General features: G+C 39.4%; 1 long non-coding RNA gene across 1 annotated transcript; it reads left to right on the top strand.

The window, feature by feature from the left end:
• The first annotated feature begins 5,722 nt into the window (after window positions 1-5,722).
• LOC112650395 (uncharacterized) lies at window positions 5,723-11,354 on the top strand. The gene is made up of 3 exons (XR_003130131.3): window positions 5,723-5,831; window positions 9,705-9,869; window positions 11,308-11,354. It is a non-coding gene; the product is annotated as an uncharacterized LOC112650395 (long non-coding RNA).
• The last annotated feature ends 1,039 nt before the right edge of the window (window positions 11,355-12,393 follow it).

The raw sequence follows: 12,393 nt of genomic DNA, 5'->3' as shown, positions 1-12,393 counted from the left end.
TTGAATACTGGTTTTCTCTGGTACTTTTAAAGTCATGAGTATATGTCTAATCTCTTTAATGAAATTTTTAAACATTCAAATTCGGTTTTTGGTTTTCTTTTGATAAGGATGCTCCCCCCCCCTTTTTTTTTCATTCCATATGAATGGAGAAAATTTTTTTAGCAGACATAAGCTAATGCATTCTGATTTTGGTTTGAGATATGGTACATGAGAAGTGTTGCCTGGTTTTTATTTTATCGATTGCTGCTGACGTTTTCTCAGGGAGGTACAAAATTCTGTGTTTCTACAGTGTTTCTACATGGTTTCCCATTACAACTCCATTGCTTCAGGCTAAAGAATAATTGAGGTCCAGCATCAGGTTGTGGAGACGCCTGAATGCCTGCTTGCCACTATCTACGGCAGGGATGTAGTTGTGAGCTTCAACTAAGCAGCTGGGGGTCTGGGTAGGAGAGAACTATGAAGTTACTTCTTACGGACAGAGGACAAATAGATGTCCCAGAGTACTGATAAGTCACCTGCTTCTGTCCTTTCTTTCCTTAGCAAAAGGAAATGCTGGATGCGGAGAGGATGATGAAGCACCTAATTGTGGGTGAGTAATGTCGCTTTCTCCTTCCATGCATCTCTGATTGCGGTGATCTTCCCTCTGCAAGGGTCTGAGTAAATACTAGCTCCTTATTGCTTGTGCTCAGAGAAGTAGCTGATGGTAGAAGAGCACTTTTCAAAGGATTGAGGAGGCTGAAAGATGCTTGTTAGAGTGCACCTGGATCCTGCCGTGACATCACAGGCGGACCATAAACGGCTCTCCAGAAAGCACAGCAGCCTTTTTTCACCCCTTTCTTAACAATGAGACGTAGATTGGGCTTGTTCTCTATTCAAGCATCCTTATGAGTAAATGTCTATTTTTACGGTAGAGCTGCACTTTAAAAATAGCTCCAATCAGTACGACTCTTTTCCCCCATATGTTAAAAAGTTATACATGAGTTAAAATATCTCAGATTGCTTAAATTCTTCCAGACACAAGGCACTTTTCCTTTTTCCTTTTTTTTGTGTGGGGGGGGTGCAGAAGTGTTGGGGAGGATTAAATACAAAATAAGGACTTTTTGTCTGGGCTGCCTCAACCCTGTTTGTTCTTGGAGATGGCTTTTTTTTTTTTTTTCCACCAGTAGCAGGGTTTTTAGAACCAAGATTTGAGATTTCTGACTCTTAAAAAATTCATTAATATTTGGCGGGTACAGTCTTCTTCCTGGAGCGATTGTTTATTTTTGTTGCTGAGAGCAATTAGCTAGAACAGTCACAGTTGCAGCTGTTAGATACTATAAGCTCCAGCGGAGATCACAAAAGGCCTTATGCACATTTAGAGTCTGTATTTGGAATGTTTTTAATGGATGATTCTTCTGGAGTCTACTGTGTTAGTAAATTCGATTGGGTGATCCTGAGCCAAATCAGATGTACAGTGGGATTGTCAGCATGCTGTACTGATCAGAGTCACTTAACCACCTTGCTTTGTGGAAGCCAGGTTGGCTGTGTCTGCTGCATGGAGAAAGAACCTATCCCATTCCTTTCTCTCTTAGTCCTCCCTCTGCAAACCTGAATACGGTTCATCCCAAAACATCATGCTGTTTTCTCAGTAATGTGTCCTTTGCTTTTTACTCCTTGTTTGTTGCTCTTGACTTGTTGGGGCCTTTGGGAGGATAATCTGCATGTACAAGTGTGAGAAAGAGATTCACAGAATAGTCTGGTGCCTCAGATTTGTATCTTTAGCGAAGAATGACTTTGTAGATCATTTTGGCTCCAGTTTAATGCCTGACACTTCCAGAAACAGCAGCTCATATAAAGGGATTGTGGATTTCACGTTTTTATTGTGTCTTTGCCTTTGAATATAGTTTTGATAGTTGAGGATATACGTGTGTACATACTTAATAATATTACTGCTTTTATGATTCACAATATACTTTTATATACATTTTGACATTTGAATGTCATAGTAACTTGTGAGGCAGGGAATTCTGTATTGTTCCCATTTTACAGAAGAATAGATAGTCTCAGAGTTAGTGGGTAGCCAGCCACCTACTTACTTTACTGTAGCCATTTACTTTTGTACAAAAAAGAAAATACGTATTTCGTGTATTTTACTGCCAGCATACTGAGTTGAAGCAGGTTGATGAACTCTTTATTTTAAAGGCTGCTTGAGATAGTTTTAATGCCCAAGACTAGTTTATAGTGGCTACTCAGAATAGAATCAGGATATATTTTTTCATCTTTACTCGGGAAAAAAATTGGGAAATATTGGAGGGTTTCGGTAATTGTTATCTAAGTGGGAATCTAAAATGTACAGTGAAAGTTTGTTTCCTGTTAGCTAACATAAATTAATTAGGAGTCATTACATTTTTTGAGATTTTGACACTTATATGAAGATCTTTTTAGAGTAGCCTTTCAAATGGCAATTGATTGACCAGATGGCAATCTGTTTGATCAGCCACCTTCGATCTGTTGCTAAGTCAAGTGGAGTATTTTTCTTTGATCACATTTTTCCTCCAATAAAATTTCTCATACAGTTTAAAAATTTTTAAACTGTATGAGAAATTAAACATTGGTAAATTAAAAAATTAATCTAGGGTTATTTATTTATTTTTAAAGGTAAGCTCTACATCCAATGCGGGGCATGAACTCATGACCCTGAGATCAAGTTGCATGCTCCACCAAGGCCAATTAGGCGCCTCTACTCCAGGAATTTTAATACATTTTCCTGTAAAATTTTTATCCTTTTTGGGGTGAGTTTATTTTTGAATGATACAATAGTCCTAAAGTATCATGATTTGAATTGAATACACAAAAATTGCAGCAAAGTGCAAGACATTGTCCCCTCTTCCCTTCTGAATAAGATTAAATAATTGTAATATGAATTATTGATAGCTTTCTTGTTTCTTCAAATTTCTTGAGACCATTTCTTATGTTGAAATTTGGAAACCTAACCAGTATTTAACAGGGCACTAGAACGATTAGGATTGAAGTATGTTTATTGAACAAAGTTTTTTTTTAATTTTTTTTTTTTTTTTCATTTATTTATGATAGTCACACAGAGAGAGAGAGAGGGGCAGAGACACAGGCAGAGGGAGAAGCAGGCTCCATGCACCGGGAGCCCGACGTGGGATTCGATCCCGGGTCTCCAGGATCGCGCCCTGGGCCAAAGGCAGGCGCTAAACCGCTGCGCCACCCAGGGATCCCCAAAGTTTTTTTTATATTCAGATTTGATTATGAATACATTTGAAGGCAGTGTGGCAGCCTTATCTTAGATAAATTAAAGACTCAACAGAGATGCTGATAAGTGAGATAAAGATTTGGAAACATGGATAGATGGGTTGGCCAGAGTATCTGAATGGAGGAGTGAGGAGGGCACCTTGGTGTGATGCTCTCCTTTCTGTCATAATGAATGCCCCAGGGGGATGATGTTGTGTTGATGGATCTGTGAAAACCTCAGTAGGAAGACTTCTTGATGGAATTTAGTACAGTAATCCTGAGATTTTAAAGACTGGGCAGCTAGCTTATAGCAGCCTCAAAGTAAAGCATCAGATCTTAGCTGAAACATGTCTCACACATTGTGGCACTTATAAAGTGTTTTATCTTCCACAGTGGTTCTCAAGTTCACTTTTGAGCTTGACACTCACTTTTGAAGCTTCTTAATGTTGGAGCATTAATATTGAGGCTCACTCCTGGATTCTAGTTGTCTGGTCTTGGGGTCAATCCCGAATGGGCTTCATAGTACAGGGAGGTTTCTCTGCCATGGTAGAGACATCTTGCTGTAATGGTTAGTGGGCTATAGAGGGTATAAGAATACAAGATGTTCCTACTCTACCTCTTTTCAGGTTCCAGGAAGCCTGTGGTAGGTGTAGGTAGTCTGTTCCTACCTCATTTTTCAACTGGAAAACTTACATTTGACTGTGTATTTGGGTCAAGCACCATGTTATACACTTTCTGTGCAGTATCTCAATGTAAAGTCATGAGAGAGGTACTTGTAATATCTCTATTTATGAGAGGAATAAGGTGAGATTTGAAGAAGTAAAGAAACTTGTCCAAGGGCTATAGTTAGTGCAGCTTGCTGTCTGACTTCAGAGATACAGGCTTAGCAACGCTGTGTATAGTAATGGCTAATAGTGGGCAGCCATATTGGAAACACTTGATTTTATCCTAAAATTAAGTGGCTTGAGTTTACTACAGCAAATACATCTCCTTTTGGCAAAGAGTCCATTTGGGGTTTTTTTGTGGGTTTATTTTGTGTGTGTGTGTGTGTGTGTGTGTGTGTGTAGTCCATAATACATAGATATGTTTGTTCATGTTTTAGCTCACTTTCTAGACTGAGGAATTCCCTAGGGTAGGATGTTTCTGTGGTTCAGCTAGGTGTTTTTTCCTCTGTGTCCACCATAGCACCTTGTACATTGTGAGTGTTCAGCATACTTGTAGAATACATAACAGGGAAGAATGAAGTTTGAGGAGCTGCTGCCTACTCAGAGTTGGTATGAGGCCTCGTTTATTCTTAAATGTATTTTCTCTATCAGGAAATGAATGCTTATAATATCTGTGTTTCTTAAATATTTCAGGTTTGCTTGCTTGTTTTGAGGTCGAGTCAGGGTTGGAAATAATACTTAAATTGTAAAATGATGATTCCAGAGAAAGTATGGGAAAGGAGTTACAGAGCCCCAAGAGGAAGTACAAGTCTGCACATCCAGGGACTTCTGCTACACATTCCATTTCTATTCTTCTTGGGTAAAAAAGTCTTCTGTGAATGTGAGGGATATGAACAATTAAGGTCTTTTCTCTTAGATACTGTATAAGCTGGTCCTGTATCTATATAGTGTGTGATCAGTAAGATAAGAAACAGGAATGTTACAAGAAGTTGAAATGTCTTTGGCCCTATTTTTCAGGGGTCCCAGGTGACCTGATATTGGTGTACATTTATAAACCTGAGATTTCACAGGTCTTCCCTTTTTAATGGAAATATTATGGTGTTAACAGCCAGAAGAGTAACCTGGCCTCTTTGAATTTTCTCTAAGTAATAGAATAATATTCCCTGCTTAGAGTTTATAGCTTGACTAATGTCATTTCTTGACTAAATCCAAGTCCTAAGAGAGTCGTACAAGAATATCAGGATGTTAAGTAGAGTGTTTTAGTTCAGGCTGCTATAACACAATGCCACAGACTGGTTGGCTTATAAACAACAGAAATGTATTTCTCATAGTTGTGGAGGCTGGAAATCTGAGATCAGGATTCCTACATGGTTAGGTTGTGGTGGGGAGTCTTCCTTCATTCAGGTTGCAGACTGCCAACTTTTTGTGATCAATCTTATGTAATGAAAAGAGAGCAAGCCACTTCTCTGGCCTCTTTGTTATGAGGACACTAATCCCATTCATGAGAGTCTACTCTCATGACCTAATTACCACCCGAAGGCTCCACCTCCAAATACAATCACCCTGGGGATTACATTTCTGCCTGTGCATCAGGGGCAGGGTACAAACATCCCATCCATAATACACCATTGGAGTTCTAGGGTGTATTTGAACAGATAGCTCTCTTATATCAGACTCTCCTCATATAAAACTGGGTTGTCACAATGATTTTCTTCTGTTGAGTGTCAACTGTGACTCAGTCAGGAGTCTGGGCATTCGTCTGAGTGTTGCTAATTTTCATGGTAATTCTGAAAGGTGCATAATATTATCCTCCTTTTACAGATAGGAAAACCAAAGACTTGAGGAGACCAAGGATCCCCTGATGGGAAAAACATGTTTTAGATTCTTTTATCATTGCTAAAGAAAATAGAAAGAGTTCTCCCTTTCCAGGTAGGTAAATGGTAAATTATGTATTTGGTAACTGAAGTATGGTCAGGGGAATACATTTTGGGACTGGAACTCCGGCTGTTTCCTTACTGTGTGTGGTACCTGCACTTCCAAGAAATCTAGTTCAGATTGAAGTCTTTATTTTTCTTTTTTTTAAGATTTTATTTATTCATGAGAACACACACACACACACACACACACACACACACAAAGAGGCAGAGACACAGGCAGAGGGAAAAGCCCGCTCCAATCAGGGAGTTTGACGTGGGACTCGATCCCGGGTCTCCAGGATCACGCCCTGGGCTGAAGGCGACACTAAACCGGTGAGCCACCCGGGCTGCCCAATTTTTCTGTCTTCAGAGACAAGAGAACATTTGTTTTTTTGGTGGTAACATACACAGCTATCCTATGCTTTCTGTGTCTAGAAAATTATGTCAGTAGCCATTGTGGCTATTTTTTAAAAAATTATTATTTTTTAGATTTTATTTATTTATTCATGAGAGACACAGAGAGAGAGCATTGTGGCTATTTCTGTTTTTAATGTTTCCTATTGGTCATGCATACTATTGTATATGTAAGGAGTACATAAGCCTGTAGATTAGTTAGAAAAATGCCTTCATTTGGCAGGTGAGGAACTTGAGTAAAAGAGAAGCGATTGGCTTGACTAATGTTGAGCACTTGCTGTGTGATTAGAATTGCAGACCTCCAGGTACCAGGCTCTAATTTAGAAACCTAGCTGTATCAGGTGAAATGATACTTGGAAATACATTTTGCAGTAGCACTCACTATCTAAATTGAAATGCATGAAAATGGAAGGTATGAGTTTTTCTAAAATGCACAGTATCTCAGGCTGTGTCTGAATACTTAGCATTACCACCCTTCCAACCTCCAACATTACCTAATTTTGGTTCTGAGATTAGATGGCTGATAAATTATTACAGTACAAAAAAAATTATTACAGTACACAGAATAAGAATGTTGGATTCTGTTCTCTACGATTTTGCTATTCTAAGTATGGTCCATGGATCAGCAGCATTGATATCACTTGGGAACTTACTAGAAATGCAGACTCACTGTATTTCTGCCCTCCAACCTACTGATCTGTAATCTGCATTTTTGCAGAATGACCAGATTTATGCATATTAGAATTTGAGAAGTGTTGCTCTCTGGCAGTGTTTCTCAGATTTGAACATGCTTAAGATGGACCTGGAGAGCTTGTTAAAACACAGATTTCTGGGCCCAGAGATTTATTCAGGAGTTCTGGGATGCATGCATTGGGAGTTGTCCTATCTCTGCATCATACCTGGCAGCAGTGTTTGGATGGCCTCTGTTGCTGGGTTATTCCCACTATCATTTGAATGGCTGAACTCAATGAAGTTAAGAACTTGTACAACCAATTCTCTGGGTACTTTTACCAAGGGCTGAAGGTAGAGTTCACAACAGTTTTGCACTTACTGAAAAGTTACCCTGCAAAGGACTGAGGTTGATGAGAAAGTGTTCTGTGGTCACTATGAGAAGGGAAGATACATATATATAGATAAATACATATGTAAGGATAAATAGAACAGGGAAATAATATTTGAACCGTTTCCAGGAAGCCATTGAATGAGTTGGCCAGAAGCATTGCCCTCCTTATTCATCAAAAAGGAAAAATTGTGTATCTCAGCTTTTCTAAGATTCTACTTCCTTCTAAGAACTCTCATAATTTCTCATCGCTACCCTTGCCAAGTACCACAAACACTGATCAGAACTCAGCAGCCTACTTGGCCAGCCGGTCTTGCCTTTTTAAATTGATTTAAGGCAGTTTTTGTGTATGGAGGGTTGGCTGCTTACTACTTTGCCTCAGGTGTTTTTCTGAGTTTGCCCATTGAGACCATAAGTACCTTTATAGTTGTAAATTACTCTGTTGATCAGTGTGGTTGGGAAGTAGTGAGCCCCACCCTTGTACAACTGCTAAATTTGGAGGGAGGTAGATGTTGCTTGAGTTTTCGTAGGTACACTTGTGTTCATCTCAAAATGAAAGCTCTTGGAGGTTAAATGTGTTCTTGTTTGTATCATGAAATTTTTAAAAAGCATTGGCACTGGACAATTCACACCCCTAACGTAAATTTTTCTAGAGGATTTTTTGTATAATATTTAAACCATTGTTTATTTTCTTTGGTTGGCATTAAGTATTTGATATTTGTAATGAAAAAGAAGTTGCTTCACTACTTGTGGATGGTGATACTCAGGAAACTTGGCTTTTTTAAATCAGGAGGTAAAGCTTGGGTATGTGGAATTTTGTTCATTTGCTCTTAATTTTCAACATACTCCTCTAATAATTAAAAGTAACCCATTCATAAATCTATAAAGTAACTGCTAAGAGTGGAAGTTTCTTATATGACAGGTGTCAGGATTGTAAAATTCGTGCTCCCTGTCAGTTTCTTTTGTTTTTGACTCTCTGCTTTTGGAACAAGGAGTTGGAAGGTTATTTTCTGGAAAATATGTTCTAGGAAAAAGTGGACATGGTGTGTATATGTACTTATTTTATCACAAGAAATTGTGGTATCACAGAGCCATCAGGTAATTTAAAAAGTTTTATTTGGAAGGAACCATGGGATTAAAAGAATACCAGCGCTTCATCAGGGTGTCCACTATTAGCTGAGCACTGTGTGAAGCACCTCACAATTCCATAAACTGACTTGTGTGTTCCACTATTACAGCTGAGGAAACATGGCCTTTAAATAAAGGCCCAAGATTTATTTGCAGAGCCAACACTTAAACTTGGATTTGAACATGGAGTCTGAAACCTACTCTCAACATGTGGCTTATTTTGTTGAAAGCTAGGTAAAATAGATTTGAGTCCATGTGGCCATTAAAAATGAAAATGCCTCATGCCTAACTCAAAGTTTTAAAGTTTTGAAAATATTCATAATCTTGTGAAATAGAGCAGGTGCTAATGTGCTTATTTACAGGTGGTATTGGGCTGGACAGGTAGGATTTTTACTCAGCCAGGAGCACCTGGGTGGCTCAGTCAGTTAAGCATCTGACTCTTGATTTCGGTTCAGGTCATGACCTCAGGGTCATGGGCCCTCCGTCGGGTTCCACACTCAGCGTGGAGTCTGCTTGGGATTTTCTCTCCATCTCCCCCTGTTCCTTTTCCTGATCGCTTGCTTGCTTGCTCTTGCTCTCAAAATGAATAAATCTCTTAAAAAAAAAAATGTAAAACTCAGGCGGAAGGACTGGCTGAATTGAACAAGGTTGGTAAATGGCAGATCCTCTGATCAAACAGTCATGTTGACTCCAAACCTGGTAGGCTTTTCTATGACTATCCTAACAGTTTGTTACAAGGGTATTTACAAGAGGCTGGATAAAATTTTAAAAATTAATAAATAAAAGAACCAGGAAAAGTTGTTAGCAAAATAGTTTAGGATTGTAATGTCTCATAAAAAAGCTTGTAAAACTGAAATGTGTTAATAGTTGGGAATCTAATCTAATAATATTTAATAACCCATGTCTTCTGAACTTAGTTTTCTGTGGAGAAAGTTTTTAAATGCCCTGCCTCTTTAAAGTGAAGTATTCTTTCCAGTGGATTGATTACTCTTACTATAGATGTTTGTTCATCTTTTGGCTTATGTTGCAGCTTAATGTTTACCTCATTAATTTTTGTGTGCATAGAAAGTCTTATTTTACCTAAGACCATTTTTAGCCTCTCTGCTTGAGAGACCTTTGGAGTTTGAAGGTAGTGTCCAGTATAAGCACTTGCAGCTTCGAAAGTGAATGTAACAGGGATGGGTTTTTTTCTCCTGCAGGGTTACTTTGCTTTTTGTTATGACCTATCAAGCCCACATGTCTGACTTTATCTAGTCATGTGTTCTTCCTGTCTGGTCAACACAGGCTTGGGAAGTGACTTGTCGACCCTGTCCTGAGAGCCTGCTCGAGAGGGTTGGCAAACTTTCCTGGTCCTGCTGTGAATCCCTCAGGCTTGTGAGGGACGACAGATGGTTGAGCTAAACTCGGAGCCACCCTTCTACATAATGATGAAAAATGACCAGCCTCCTGGTAAGTGGAAATCAGAACCTGTGCACCTTTAATTCTGATAAACAGGACATTGAAACAAACACAAAGTGAAGAAGGGAGAGGAGAACCCTTCACAGGTTACCAGTCTGTTTTTGTTTGTACTCTTTGCACTTACTAGTAGGAGATCTTCATGTACCTACTTTTTCGTCTCTATATTCACTACATGGAGACCGCTGAGACTGAGAAGTAATCCTGTGTGCCTTTTTGGGTATAAATAATCTCTGTAAATGCCAAAAATGTGAGTCAGGATCCAAGTAGGGTTGTAGAGTTGCTTTCTGTACTATGTGAGCAGCCTGGGGCCGTTCACAATTGTTTGCTTCTCCAGTAACTCAGGTGCAGTCATGTGGCCCTTGTGGCCCAGGCTTTTGTACCTGGCCTCTGCTAAATGGACCATTGGTACCTGATTCAAGAACAGCCTGTTTGTAGTTTAACCAGTGAGTGACTTGGATCAGTAACAGAGTGGAAGCTAGTTGATAGAGTGCAGAGAAGCAAATAGATAGCATAGCTGAGTCCCAGTAATGGTGGCCATAAGAATGAAGATTCTTGAACATGTGTGGCCTGGTGGTCCTCTTATTGTCTCCGTGAAGCATGTAGTTGAGCTCTTGTAAGGTCTGTCTTTCTTGTCACTACTCCTACCTTATGATGACACTTCTTATGTAAGCTGGCCTATGTGACACCGTGTCTGTAGGCACTAGACCACAGTGGTTGCACATGCAGTCAGACTGCTTGGCTTCTGTGTCAGCTCTACCCATTCCAGGCTGATAAACTCTTGGGTAAGGTCATTACCCTCTGTAAGCATCATTTTCTTTCCCCTATAAAATGAGAACAGTACCTGCCTCAGAGTGTTGGAGGAATTAGTATATAACAGATGGAGCCTGTAGTGTAGTGCCTAGTATGTGGTGTGTGCTCAAGAGATGTTGGCTGCTGTTTTTACTGATTTTTGTTGCTGTCCTCATCACCTGGAGACTGATGAATGTTCTTCCCTTTCTTGAAAAAGTACGAAGGACCAGGGCTATTATCTGTTTCTTGTCTACTGGTGTGATTGTGTTGAAGCCTTTTAACGGTGGCATTAAAGCATTATAAGACTCTCCTTTCCTAAGCCCTTTGGAACTCTGTTGGCCTGATCTTTGTCCACAAATCTGGGGCTGCTTTTGACTATTCTGTGAGAGAGAAACATCCACCATGGAAAAAGAACCTTAAATCCCATGAGTATCCAAGGGATGTGATTATACCTGGATAAAACCATATTTACATGATGTCTTGCATAAATACACGTACACTTTAAATGTCTCTCTGCCAAATCATTAAAAAAAGGAATTTTAATGACATTCCTACGTATTTTCCCAAATAACTGTTGTTCACTAAAGTACACAAACATGCCACAATCTTTTGACTATATCTCTTGTCCTTTGATGACCAGGGTTCTCTAGGTTCTTTGCTGCTGGTACCTGGACCAGGAGAAGAAGGTAAGTAAAAATGGTCTTCTTTTATCTCTGGACTGTTCACCTTTGGCTCAGTGCCCCACTGCTTATGTACTAGAAACAGAAGTAAAAATTAATTATTAAAGAGAATATCCCCGCTGTCAGTGCTGTGACCTCCTTCTCTGGCAGCCAACTTTTTAAACAAGCATCTTAATATTTCAGCAGATGGTGCTAAGGTTTGTTAAAGCAGCCTACAGTATTCCCAGTTCATTCCCACATTTCTGGATTCTTTGTAATTAGCTCGCAACATGGGTGAAAGCGAGCTCAGATATAACCTAAATCCATGGAGCTTGGAAAAAGAGAAGCATCTGGTGAGAGAAGCTGGATAATCTTGCTTTGCTTTCAGGGAGTTGCCCCAAAGGTGAGCTCTATAAGATTAACAGCAGCTTGAAGTCACTGCAGCTGTGTTCTGTAGTCTGTTCTGGTTGCCCATTTGCTTCCCAGATACAATTCAGGTATTGATTTTCATTTATAAGTCCTTTGTCATTTTGTCTCCAGCCTGGTTTTCTTGAAAATCTACTCTTGCTCCTTGGTTTATTATGAGTTCATTGTTTTTGTTTCTATGTCTCGTACATGTGTCTGGGGATCTTACATAGAAGGTGTTGCAATTTTGTAAACAAATAGTAGGTTCTTAAGAAAATCTTGTAGGACTAAATTTAAGCTAAATGCTTTAACTACATCAGGGTCAGTGATGAAATTTTGCTAAAGTTACAGCAACTTTCTTTGTAGAAGGAATACTTTTCTTCCACAGCCCATTCTTGTCTAATGCTGGGCATGTAACTACTTCTTGATTGATTGCGGTGTAGCATCATCTACAGAGACCTCTGGTTATTTGAGGCAGCGTCTTCTTTCCCCTTGATGTTGTGACTGGGTGAGGCGGGGTTGGATGGCATATCAGGCTCAAAAGCAACTCTGTAGACAGCTTTGGTGTCAAAAGCACTCTAAAAGCAGTTGTATTCTTAATGATAGAAATAGTGGATATCAAATTTAATGACATCTTTTCCACCAAGAATTTTCTTTTTGTC

This window comes from Canis lupus, chromosome 11 (assembly GCF_003254725.2).
Source record: "Canis lupus dingo isolate Sandy chromosome 11, ASM325472v2, whole genome shotgun sequence".
NCBI lineage: Eukaryota > Metazoa > Chordata > Mammalia > Carnivora > Canidae > Canis > Canis lupus.
Note: the sequence above shows the minus strand (reverse complement) of the source record. Positions and strands in the feature narration are given on the sequence as shown.